This window comes from Sus scrofa, chromosome 5 (assembly GCF_000003025.6).
Source record: "Sus scrofa isolate TJ Tabasco breed Duroc chromosome 5, Sscrofa11.1, whole genome shotgun sequence".
NCBI classification, from domain to species: domain Eukaryota; kingdom Metazoa; phylum Chordata; class Mammalia; order Artiodactyla; family Suidae; genus Sus; species Sus scrofa.
This window is the reverse complement of record NC_010447.5, coordinates 33,812,486-33,826,457: the sequence shown is the minus strand read 5'-3', so window position 1 is coordinate 33,826,457 and position 13,972 is coordinate 33,812,486. Positions and strand designations below refer to the sequence as shown.

The 13,972-nt window shown below is 37.2% G+C and overlaps 1 protein-coding gene across 9 annotated transcripts in view; it reads right to left on the bottom strand.

Moving 5' to 3' along the window:
- Positions 1-13,972, bottom strand: part of FRS2 (fibroblast growth factor receptor substrate 2) — a 127,521-nt gene that overhangs the window by 26,495 nt on the left and 87,054 nt on the right. For 2 of the 9 annotated variants that reach the window (XM_021091062.1, XM_021091061.1), the window contains 2 exons: positions 13,442-13,511; positions 2,815-2,918 (listed from right to left, as the gene is read on the bottom strand). The exons of 3 other annotated variants lie outside the window; for them this stretch is intronic. The gene's annotated coding sequence lies outside the window, so the exon portion shown is untranslated. 9 annotated transcript variants of the gene reach the window in all.

The following is a 13,972-nucleotide window of genomic DNA, read 5'->3' as shown; positions in this document are numbered from 1 at the left end:
TGCGACCTACACCACAGCTCACGGCAACGGTGGATCCTTAACCCACTAAGCAAGGCCAGGGATCGAACCCACAACCTGATGGTTCCTAGTCGGATTCGTTAACCATGCGCCATGACAGGAACTCCTGTGTCATATTTTAGATTCCACGTGTAAGTGATATCATATGATATTTATCTTTTCCTGACTTACTTAATATAATAATCTCTAGGTCCATCTACACTGCTACAAATGGCATTATTTCATTTGTTTTTATGGCTGGGTAATATTTCATCGTATATATGTACATCTTTATCCATTCATTTGTCGATGGACATTTAGGTTGCTTCCATGTCTTTTAGTTATTGTGAATAGTGCTACAACGAATATAGGGGTGCATGTATCTTTTAAATTGGGAGTTTTGTCCAGATATATGCCCAGGGGTGAGATTGATGGATCATGTAAGGGTACCTCTCCTTTAAATCTACTGGAAATTGCCTCAGCAGGAGGAGGAGGGGTTTGCAACAATGGGGTATATGCAACAACAACAGCTGCCTGCCTCTTTGTCTGCACCTCTGTGAAGAGAAGCAGCAGTCTATGATCCAAGTACATACAGATCCCTGATATTTGGAGGAGAGGGTGTTTTTTTTTTTTTTAAACCTACCCTGGCTCCAAAAGCTGGGTGCCAGCTGTACATGGCTGGCAGTAGGGGATGTCTACAATTTACATCTGAGCCTTCTCCTGGCAGTTGTAAATCTTCAATAACTGCAGAGTTCCAAAATAGTTACATCAGATTCTGGCAGTGCATTTGATGTCTAGGTGGGGAGACAGATTCTTGATGTTTCCTACTCCATCTTTTCAGAATCCTCTCTAGGCCTCTTTTTGGGGTATCAATATATATTCAGTTTCATTGTTTTAATTACTTTGATTATTATCAGTGCCAAAGTATTGTGATGTTTTGGCTTGCTTTTTACTGTTTTTTCAGTGCAAATATACAGCATATCAACTGTATCAGGGATTAAAAGACTTTATGTGCCTCATTTAAAAGGAAATTTCTAATAAGAAAATACGCTCCAAACAACTGATAAACCACAGCACTCCTGGAATGAAAACACAACCCAATAAATTAAGGATGTCCTGCCTTTGTGACTTTGGGACATAAATGCTTTAAATACTCTCCATGACTTCTTAACCCTCTTTGGTAAATACTCTCTATGACTTCTTAACCTTCTTTGGTTTCTTCCAACTAGTGGAAGGCTCAGAATTGAAAGGTGATTGGGAAGTAAAAAGAGGGAAGATAGTTATAGCCAGTACACAAAGCTATAATCTTCTTATAACATGGATTTTTTTTCTATAAAACAGGTGTATCATCAACTATGAGTTTATACTCAAGAAGAATAAAATGACTTTACCTGGATATTATCAAAAAGCTAAAAATTACATTAAGTAAAGTTTACTAACACTCTTTTCTTAAAAAAATAATAGACTGATTTTAAAGCTCCTACTGCATACCAAACATAGATTCATTTGGATTATCTCAGTCCCTGCAACTACCCTATGAGGTAGGTACTATCACTATTTCCATCTAGCAAATGAGGAAACAAAGGCTTGAAGAGGTTAGATAGCTTTTCCAAAGTTAAGAGCTGATAAACAGATGAGCCAGAATTAAATTCAGATCTAACTCCAAAGCCCAAGCTCTTATTAATTAATACATATAAAAAGCTTAAAACGGTGCTCAGCATATAGTAAGCATATAATAAATATTAGCTATTAAAATAATAATAATTCGTATAAAACAGTATTATATGTCTTTGGTAGTTGGTCAAAATTTCTACGCCTAAAATTTCTCATTTATAAGATTAGGATACCTATTTCAGAGAGTTATTGTGAAAACCAAATAAATTCTGGCTATAAAGGAATTTAGAAAAATATACAGTGTTTAAAAAGACAGGCATTATTATATAACCACTACATGTAAAATCCTATTTCTTATATCACAAAAGAGCCTTTTGCACTGTAGGCACAAAAGCCTAGAATTTAAGCACCATCCTCATAACAAGAGTTACATTAATGAATATAGTAAAGCTGTCCTAAATTATTCTAACATGATTCTTTCAGAATGACAAGCAAAGAGAACACTGAACTCTACTGACTAGCATGATTATAAATTTGGTGCTAACTAACACAGAGGGTGAACTGGATTTTTACTACATTAGGTCTGTTCAAATACAGCCAGGACAGAATATCCATAGTTAGAAGCATAGCAATATAACTCTATACTTTGGGCACAGCTAAATGCAATATTTAATTACATTAAGACAAGAGAACACCATTCAAAAGCCTTATTTTTGTGTCAATGGACTGGTTCATTGTTTTTGAACTACTGAGTAAATCTTTTTTTATTGATATGCCTTAGTTTTCTGTTTATTCTTAACACTGCTAAGGATTTTTTGTTGTTGTTGTTATTTATACTACTCTAAGGAAGAGAAGTTAAAAACAACAACAACAAAAGAAAGCTAAAAGGGAGATTCTCAGTACATTCTGCTAGTCACTAAACCAAAGCCATTCTGTGAAAAGTAAGGATACATGCCACACAGTTTCCTTAGTTAGCTGAAAATTTAAAACATACATGTACAAAATAAACCAAAAAAGTAGCCAGTATTTTTAAGCATCCATCCATGAATATGGTTGTATCTGTATAACCCTAAGTAGATTTTCCTCCTTTAAGTTTTTTAATTCGACCATGGTCGATGTTGGCGAACCACTCTGTAATTAATTCACAACCCTACATCCATTCCCCCTTTTTTAACTCTCAAAAAAATCAATTACATTACTTACAAATCACTTCGATATCTGGTACTTTATTTTCTGGAAACTCTTTATGTCTAATCTAAATTCCTTGCATTGCAATTTAAACCAGATTCCTCTCATTTTTGTTTTCTCTGTAAGAGACAAGTAAAACCAGGATGATCAAGAAAGATTAAGCACATGCTTATGTATATTTAAACTGCTATCAATTCATTTTCCAATGGATAAACCTAAAATATTAATAGGTAACATTTCTTTATTTCAGACATAGTTTTGAATTAGCTAACAAAAGGTTACTTAAAAGATAAAAATGATTTGTAAACAGCTATTAATATTATGGAGAAAATTAAAAATGACTTCATTCCTTTTTCTATCTACACATTAAAGCATTCAACAGTGGTATTTTTTTGAACACCAACTCTCTTTGCCAGGCACTGACTTAAATGTTAAAGAAATAAAGATGACATACACATTCCCTGACTGCAAGGAGCTCACTGTTCAGTAAGGGAGACAGACAAGAAAAAGAAAACATGGCAGAGTTACATACAGATCCATGCACCAGTGCTATCAGAACATTTAACTCAGAGCAGAAGGAGAAAGAAGCGATAAGGGAGCTTCCTAGGGAAGGTGATCACTAGTCCTAAAAAGTGGATGGGAATTTGCTAGGGCAAGGACAATCCAGATCAAGAAGAGAATATAACTAAAGCACAGAAGCCTAAAAGAACATGGCAGGCTCCAGAAGCAAGTGGTTCCTTAAAGGTGGAATGTAGGGTATGCATGGGAAAATAATAGGATAAGCAGGAAGGTAGGTTCCTCCCATTTTATGAAGGACCAGTTTGTACTGCTAAGGACAGTTCACGTTTTCCTTTACAACCTTACAGACATCACTAATGACCTACCAAAATACTTTGCTATAGAAGCAGAAAATCTAGAATACAAGGAGAACATCTAGCTCCTAAGAATAACATTAATGGTGTTTTACTATGACACCTCAAGTCTAACCTGTAAGTCACAACATCATAAACATAAACATTCTCCTAACAATTTTCAGATCTACAGGGAATGTCATTCAAGATGAACTGAATCTCAGACTCCCCTTTCTTTCTTTCTCTTTTTTTTTTTTCTGGCCGCGCCCATGTTCTGGGGCCGGGTATCAAACCCAAGCCATAGCAGCAACAACACTGGATCCTTAACCTACTGAGCTACCAGGGAACTCCAGATTACTCCCTTCCATTTCTAGAAAATGTCATCCATTTTAACCTCATATTTCACACTGAATTAGACAAAGTCACTTTCAAGCATGCATTCTGGTTTTCAGGAACAGAAATCCAAGAATCTATACGTCTCTATTTATCATCTATCTTTATAGTAATCAAGATTGTGTGTGTATGTGTGTATTTAGCAAATACTGAGAAAATGGTACTAAAATGGCTTATGATACAAAACACAACCTCTACCCTTATTAACACCAGTCATAATTCAATCTTGGAATCATCTACCATCTTGAAACATTCTTATACAATTAAATCTGGGTGCCCATAATCTCTACCCTAAGACATAAAAATACACCTACAGATGTGCGAATTCAGCAAATGAGTCATTCTACTTTAGTTAATTCAATAATGTAATCAGTACCAACAGCAACAATCCCAGCACATTCAGTGATAGGAAAAAACATCATTAGCCTTGGGAGCTCCCAAAGAAAGTCTTAGTTTGGGTACTCTATATGTTGTAATATAAAAATATGTTCAAGGAAGTCAAATACTGTCCTCCGGTAACATCATGGGTAAACAATCTAAATCACAGATCATGTAGCTCTCTCCACTAAAAAGTCACAGATTGCACCAGAGAAAGAAGATATGTGATTGTGAGGTACCAGTAAAAAAAGTACAGGTATTCTCCAGAAAGCATCTATCATTAACTTTGGAAATTGGAATGAATACATATATTTGATCTTATAAAAACAGTGCATTTGGGACTTCCATCATGGCTCAGTGGTTAACGAAACTGACTAGGAACCATGAGGTTGCGGGTTTGATCCCTGGCCTCACTCAGGGGTTAAGGATCCGGCATTGCTGTGAGCTGTGGTGTAGGTTGCAGATGCGGCTCAGATCTGGTGTTCCTGTGGCTGTGGCGCAGGCTGGCAGCTATAGCTCCTATTCAACCCCTAGCCTGGGAACCTCCATGTGCCAAGGGAGTGGCCCTAGAAAAGACAAAAAAAACAACAGTTCATTCAGTGTTCTTTAAAAATTATACATTGGAATTCCATATTTACATTCTTCAACTCAGTTATTATCTCCTTTTTGGCCACACCCACAGCATGCATAAACTCCCAGGCCAGGGAGCAAATCCCCACCACAGCAGTGAACTGAGCCATAGCAGTGACAATGCCAGATCCTTAACCTGTAGGCCATCAGGGACTTCCTCGGTTATTATTTCCAAACATTAATTCTTATAACTGTTTCATGTTAGCCAGTGATTGTTCAACCCCATAATAAACCTCTAGTTTATAAATTTACTAACAGACAGTGGTCCCCTAGCAGGGACTGAAGCTAGCTAGCATAATAACTATTTAACTTACGAGGTTCTACTAAACTAACCAACAATAAAAGGTAAAATCTAAGTATATTTTCCTTAGTATGATATACATGACAGTTCTTTTTTTTTAAGCTTTTTAGGGCCACCCTGGCAGTATGTTCCCAGGATAGGAGTTGAAGCCGCTGGCCTACACCACAGCCAAAGCAATGTCAGATCCGAGCCTCATCTGTGACCTACATCATAACTCACGGCAATGCCGGATCCTTAATCCACCGACCAAGGACAGAGATCAAACCTGTGTCCTCATGGATGCTAGTCAGATTTGTTTCCGCTGAGACAAAATGGAAACTCCTACATGACAGCTCTTAAAAAGCATTTGGTTTTATTCTTTAAAACAACAAAACAGTAAAAGCAAGCCACTCAAACTTCAATTTCATGCTAAATAAACAAATTATTCAATATCAATCCAACTACAAACATCAACAAAGCACTACAAGAAATACAAGAAAATCTCTAGGCATCTTCACTTTTTATAATAGTATGCCTAACCTAGAACTAAATAAATATTAGTCAAGAATAACAGAAAAGTAAATAAAAAGATAAATTTTTTTTTTTGTCTTTTTTAGGGCCGCACCTGTGGCATATGGAGGTTCCCAAGCTAGGGGTCTAATCAGAGCTACAGCTGCCAGCCTACACCACAGCTCACAGCAACGCCAAATCCTTAGCCCACTGAGCGAGGCCAGGGATCAAAGCCACAACCTCATGGCTCCTAGTCGGATTCGCTTCTGATGTACCATGATGGGAACCCCCAAAAGATAATTTTAAAAAATGAATACATAAGTGTATAAGAGGAATATACTATAAGGTGGTTATCATGCCTTTTTTTTTTTTTTTTAGGGCTGCACCTGCAGCATACGGAAGTTCCTAGGCTAGGGGTCAAATCAGAGCTGCAGCTGCCAGCCTACATACACCACAGCCACAGCAATGCATGATCTGAGCCACATCTGCAACCTACACCACAGCTCACAGCAATACCAGATCCTTTAACTCCCTGAGCAAGGCCAGGGATCAAACCTGCATCCTCATGGATGCTAGTCAGGTTCATTACCATTGAGCCATAACGTGAACTCCATATCGTGCTAGTTACTACACTCTTATTAAAAGCCTAAATATTGACTATGTATATAAAAAATGTACATACACGTTGAATTTGCTCAAAATACGCTAAGCCAAATGCCACACAACTCTAAAAACCTCTCAAACAAACTGCTCATGACTTTCTGCATTTGCCTCAATCTAAAATGCTCTTAAATTCTCTAAGGAAAATAAACTTGATAATTTATTTTCTACTTTTAGAGTAATGTATTCAAAATTACTATTACAGGGTACTCATCTAACTCAAGTATCCCACCAATAAAAATGTTTGATGTGTGTTTTCTAACACTCCTAACCTTCACAAAATGCAAGACAAGAAAAGGTTAACCAGAAATATTTACATCAAAGTACATATCCATTTGATGAACTGCTTGGGGTCATTAATAAGCACTGCTTAAAGAATATTTAAAGACAAAAATATTTATAGTATAAAATTTAAGCCAAAAAAATGTAATACAGTATTCTGGAATGGAACCTGGAATAGAAAAAGACATTAGTGCAAAAACTGAGGAAACTAAAGTCTGCAGTTTAGTTAATAGATAAACCAATGTTAATTCCTTAGTTTGACACTTGTACTCTAGTTATACAAGATTAACATTAGGGAAAGCTGAGTAAAGGATATATGAGACTTTCTGTACTATCCTTGCAACTTTTCTGTGATTCTAAAATTGTTTTGAAAAATAAAAAAAGCTTTATTTTTAAAATGACTTTGTATGCCCAGTAGCAAGTTTGAGAAGATTCTCATTTTAAAAAATAACACTTTTATTTATTTTTCTCTCTCCCACCCTTAAACAAGACACATAAACGGGGGGGGGGGGGGGAAGACTGGATTAAAACATCAAAACGTTAACATTGGTTCACTTGGTAATAGGGTAAAAAGCATTTTTCTCTTCATATTTTCTATAGTGTGAATTGCTTTTACAATCAACAATAAATTGTTAACTAAAGAACATACGAATCAATACTTTAGTAAATAAAGGCTTCTTCAAAAAGAGAAGCTATAAATGTCTAAAAGAGCCAAAAGGCAGACAACATACAAAACAGGTTAGGGCAGAAGAACACAGTGCCCAAGGGAAATTGCCAGGAGAATTTAGGTAGGCAAAACCTAATTAGTAAGTGCTGAAAACCTGCCAATACACAGAACTTAACATCTACTCTTAGGCTAAATGTGCTCACAGCCAACAACGTTATGCTCAGAATTCATGTCTTAGGGGAATATCCTAAAAGGCCCCTAACACTAAGGATTTATGGAGATACATAGCTCAGGTTTATTCCCAACTAAACTAATGCAGTTGGACATGCACCAGTGAGAGCTTCTAGGACGACTTCAGGACGACAATGTATTCTCCACATTTTTCTACTTCTTTCTTCACTAACACCTTCCTATAACCTATGCCTGGTCTTTAGTCTAAGACCCCAAAATGGCACTCTGATTCCACTTAGGAACATGGGTTGAGACCACTGCAATAAGAGAATCAAATCCTATTTCAGAAGTCTGATGTGAATATCACAAAAATTTTTCAGATACTTTCAGGAAAAAATATGTTCTGACAACCTCCTTAAGCCATTAGCGGAGCAAAATGAATCAACAATAAATGTTCCCCAATCAAAATAAAATATACTTGTCCCCAAAAGAAAGTGCCAGTGGAAATCAGACAAAGTGCACTTTGATAAAGAACTTCTTACAACTGTAATTGGGGTGATTTATGTATGTCAGGCTGTCTGCCTCCTGAAATAGTTCCACATGGCCAGTTCTGGGTTTTGTGTTGTTTTTTAAAAATAGATTTTAATTCTTACTTTGTTTATAAGTAAGAATTAAAATGAGAGTAGATACTACAGCTGACAGTAGATACTACAGCTGTCACTTTATAAGCATGTATGTGCATTTTTTTTGTTTGTTTATTCTTTTGAATCCTCGTGGATTCTGTAATCAGACACCCATGCCTATTAAGAATAGGTGCAAAATAAGGCTCTCTACTCAGGGACAATGGAATATTTTGTGTTAAAGTACATGGTCTTTACTTTATGAGCTTAATAGCCATTTTAAGCATCAGAAGTCTCTTCTGCTTACTTTCCAGTTCTTGGTCATGTTTAAAAAAAAGCAGAGAGTACTAAAAAAGTGACTCTCAAGAATACAGACTGCAATATTGTAACTGTTATTACTTTTATTTTATTTTTTTTTTTGTCTTTTTGCCATTTCTTGGGCTGCTCCCACGGCATATGGAGGTTCCCAGGCTAGAGGTCTAATCGGAGCTGTAGCTGCCAGCCTACGCCAGAGCCACAGCAACGCGGGATCCAAGCCACGTCTGCAACCTACACCACAGCTCATGGCAACGCCGGATCATTAACCCACTGAGCAAGGGCAGGGACCGAACCTGCAACCTCATGGTTCCTAGTCGGATTCGTTAACCACTGCGCCCCGATGGGAACTCCCGTTATTACTTTTAATTCAAATGAAGATATATACTGTTTTTGTCAAAACCAAGAAACAACTGTTTTTTAAGACTGATATTTTATGTATCACCAAGAAACAGAAATTGTCAATCAAACTCCAACATGCCACTGAATATAAGATACACCTAAATTTCAGGGAATAAAATTGGAAAATGTCCCTTAGAATCAATGAAATATAGTACATAGTCAATGAAGACTATCAACTTATTATAAATAACACTAATGAAAGAGTGTTTAAAATATCTTTTCTTTGCTTCTTCCTATATACTAGAAGATAGCTACAATCAAGTAATAGGATTTCAGTGTCCAAGAACCAATGTTCTTTGGAACCATGATAAATATTTGCTTAGAGGACAATCTTGTATCGTAGACTGCTGGGAACCATTTTCTCCAAACATCAAATGGGAAAATTAAGTGAAAAAAATTAATTGAAATTTTACTGGGAGCCAAATTCAGAATTTTTAGTTTCCCTGCCCACCACTTTAACAAGCACAACATACACTCTCTCCCTAAAGGTTTCATGGTTTGTTTTCCTTCAGATTTATCTTGATCTTAAACTCAGGATATCAATCATTCACAGTGAAAGAAATTCTAAAGAGCTATATTCAAAAGTATAGCTAAGGTCGCCGGGGCTATGCCCTCTGAGCACAACTTATGATAAAATATAATTTGAAAGCAATAGTGAGAATATCCCCTTTCTTTCTTCAAGATGAATGTGGAGAGAACAAATCTCTATAGCAAACAGCCACAATTTCTATGAAGATGTTTTACCTTGTCCCACTTTCAAAATGTTTCTTCACTAGTACTGGCTGAAAGCTATTCACCTTAAATCCTCTTTTAAAAACAAACCACCCCCTACACACAGAAAAACAAACTATGAACTTAATTAATTCAACAGTGAGCTACAAAGAATATTCGTCCCAAATAATAATCTTTTTAAAGCCTTAAAATTTTTAATTTTCCACATGCAAATTCCAAATTTGAATTCTCTGAAACCACTAACTCTGCTAAATAGAAGGTTCAATGTGGCTAAGGCAGGATTATAATTCCTATATAACTGATAAATGGCCTACAACAGCTCTGCTGTTCTGAAATATATTTAGAACACATTAGAATCTAAAATAATGTTTCATTTTAAGCATTCTAAATTCCTCCAGTAGAAGGTAATATCAATTTCTGATAATGCCAGCAAGACAGTATGATACAGTGAAAATACCATGAACTTTAGAACTAAAGAGAGCTGAATTCTTACCTAATGCCTCTGAATCTATGTTTCCCCAAAGGGAAAACACTACTGCCTACCTCTTGTGACCGTTACAGGTTTAGAGCCTCTTGCAGTAATCTGAGGTCTGAATGAGAGTAGTGAACAATGAAGATGGAGAAAGAAGAACAGATAAGAGCAATACTCAAATTTTGTCAGCATCAATAACACCTGATAGCTGATTAACCTAGAATGAAGGAACATACCTACATTCCCAGTTAGAAAACAGTACACTCACAGAGCTAGAAAATACAGGAAAGCACAAGGTTTAGAGAAGCAGATAAGCTCAGTTTTGAACATACTGTGAGCTTATCTGCGGAAATCCATGTGGAAATGCTCAACAAAGAGAAATACAAGTATGGAAGTGGAAGAAAGATCTGAACTGGAGAAAAGAATCTAGGAGTCATCAGCCTATGGATGCAAGGCTTGGGAAAGAAGAGATTGCCCAGTGAGAAGAAAAAGTAAGTCCTACTGAAACTCAGAAACACCAACATTTAAGGAAATCGCAGAGGAAGAGAAGCAAAGGAGACTGGACAGCCACTGTCCAAGAAACAGGAAGAAACACATCAAGAGTGTGGCATCATAGGATTCTAGAGAAGAGAATGATTCAAGGTGAGACAGGATCAAGAACAGTCTATAATCAGTATGCTGAGACTGCAGAAACCATGGTAAGTTAGAGGAAATAATATTTGGCAGCAAGGAAGAGTAAGTCAGCTGTCTTAAATAGTCTGTTTTATGGAATAACAGACTTTACTTAGCCCAAACCACAGACATCTATGAGAATAAAATAAATTTCCATCCATCTAACAAAGAACTGATTTCCCTTGAAATGCTGAGTTCTCAATCACTAACAATGTTCAGCAGATTCCACTGCTGGTTAAGAAATTGGATGAGATGACTTAAATTTCTTTCAATCGAAGTACATTTCAAGAACTAAACTAAATCTGAAATACTCTGCATTAAAAAGAACAAAGGGAAAGACAGAAGAGCTTTTAAATACCTAGAAATTTAAAGTAATAATTCTATCAAATTTTAAAAAACATATTCAATTAATCTAAGTAAAAGACGTAGAGAAAATTAAGGTGTTTAAAAAAATAAAACCTTGTGAATCCAAAGTAAAACATCTGATATAAAACTTTGAAGTCTTCACCAAATTTTATGATTGAATTATTTAGCCATAATAATTCTGTTTAATGTCATTAAAATCTACCCAACTGGGTGTTTTGTTGTTGTTGTTGTTGTTTGCTTTTTGGGGCCACACCTGTGGCATACAGAGGTTCCCAGGCCAGGGGTTGAACAAGAGCTACAGCCACAGCAACGCAGGATCCGAGCTAAGTCTGTGACCTACATCACAGCTCATGGCAACGCCAGATACTTAACCCACTGAGAGAGGCCAGGGATCAAACCCGAAGCCTCATGATTCCTAGTTGGATTCATTTCCACTGCACCACCATGGGAACTCCCAATTGAGTTTTCCTGCTACTAAAAAATTATGTTCTTTCTTTGCTTCTTTTTTAAAGTACAGGCACATCAGTTTGCTTGTTTGTTTGTTTTTGTCTTTTTGCCTTTTCTAGGACTGCTTCCCGCAGCATGTGGAGGTTCTCAGGCTAGGGGTCTAATCGGAGCTGTAGTTGTAGTTGTCTAATCAGCCTACACCAGAGCCATAGCAATGCAGGATCCGAGCCGAGTCTGCAACCTACACCACAGCTCATGGCAATGCCGGATCCTTACCCCACTGAGCAAGGCCAGGGATCGAACCCACAACCTCAAAGTTCCTAGTTGGATTCATTAACCACTGTGCCACGACGGGAACTGTTTGTTTCTTTTTTATGGCAGAGTTTAAGTTACCTGCAATGCTTGATATTTTCCTTTTGACCCTTCAATGGAAGGTCTGTGGCCTAGCATGGTGCACTGGAAGACCAGGTTGGCTGTGGCTCCACTTTTTACTGAAGTTTCTTTTCTACACCTACAGCACTTGCTGTTTCAAGTAAGCACTCCTCCCCTCTATTCCTTTTACATCTAGAGGTGGTAACAATTTCCTGCTCTTGCTTGTTCGCCTGGTGATCACTGATTTCTGGCTTCCTTGGACCTGTCTGCACTCTGCAAATAATCCCGTCATTAAATTCTTTTCTAGTATACTTAAACTTGTCGGCGTTCTATTTCTTGCCAGAATCCTGACTGATACCACTGCTACTGATGTTTTCTTTCTTTTTTTTTTTTTTTCAATCTTTTTTTTTTTAGGACTGCACCTGAGGCATATGGAAGTTCCCAGGCTAGGGATCGAATCAGCCACAGCCACAGTCACGCAGGATCCGACACTTGTCTGCAACTACACCACAGCTTACAGCAAAGCCAGATCCTTGACACACTGAGTGAGGCCAGGGATGGAACCCACGTCCTCATGGATACTAGCTGCTGAGCCATGACGGTAATTCCTCTGATGTTTTCAATACAGTAATTATATATCACACTATAACCACTGGAGAAAATACCAAGAAAAGAACCATGATCACTAGCTTTTATATTTCTTAGTCAAACCTACCAAATTCCTCCCTAAGAGCAGAAATAAAAAGTACTGATTATGGTTAAAAAGGAAGAAGGAATTATGTATAAATTCTACTAATAACCCCAAATCTTGCAGTCATCGTTAACACCTCACTCTCTCACATCCCATATCCAACTCAGCAATCCTTTCGGATCTATCTTCAAAATATATCCCAAGTTCAATCACTGCTTACCATCTCTGCCACTACTTCTCAGGTTCAAGCTACCATTTCTTGTCTGAACTTTCGCAACGGCCTTCTAACTGATCTCTACTCTGCTCTTCCCCTGCTCCAGTCTTTTCCCAACAGTGCCACCAGAGTAATTCCATTAAAAAGTGTTAATAGACTTTTTTTTAAATGGTAAAAATCATGACTTGTAAACATAGTAAAATGAATCTGTATTAAAGATATTATTTAATTCATTAATTAATGAGGGAAACTTAAGATGTAATAACTGGTTTAAAGGAAAATTCCAAACCACCCATGTATAGAGAAAAAGGAATTCTGAAATGCATTTACAAACAGACATAAAACTGGTATTCACAGTGCAATAATCAACTGCACTGCACTGAATACCATTAATCTTTACTTCTATAGATAAAACTCGTGTGCCTTTTTAAGTTTGCTACAAATTACAGCTGTAAAATAATTCAGGGAAACCAAGGAGATAGACCCAATGAATGAGCAAGACAGGAAACCCACTTACCATTTTTTGCCCATTTCAAAGCTGTTCAAAATTTTTCCTAACAAAATCTCGCCTGCTTCTCCCTATTCCCCTGAAAGTAAAAATTAAAGCCTCTTTAATGGCCTGGCCTACAAGGTCCTAAATATTTTGCTATCATTTTCTGACCTTCTGGTTCCAGTACTGACCAAAGGTACTCCCCCCCCCCCCACATGTACTTTAAAACTCTCCCCCTCCACACTCAGCTCCAGCCACACCAGCCTCTTGGCCATTTCTGAATCCACTAAGCAGGCTCCTACCTCAGGGCCTTTGTAATCGTTCTCTCTGGAACACTCTTCTATCAAATAACCACGCAGCTTGCTCCTTCACTTGCTTCAGATCCTTGCTCACAAATAAATTTATTAGAGGACCTGAGCACTACAGAAAACATGTAAACCCTTACCATAAAATGGTGACCCCTTTCCCTCCTACACAGTCATGTTATTCCCCAAATGACTTATTACCAGCATTCTCCAAATTACTTATTCCCAGATAGGGAATCAAGAATAATATAGA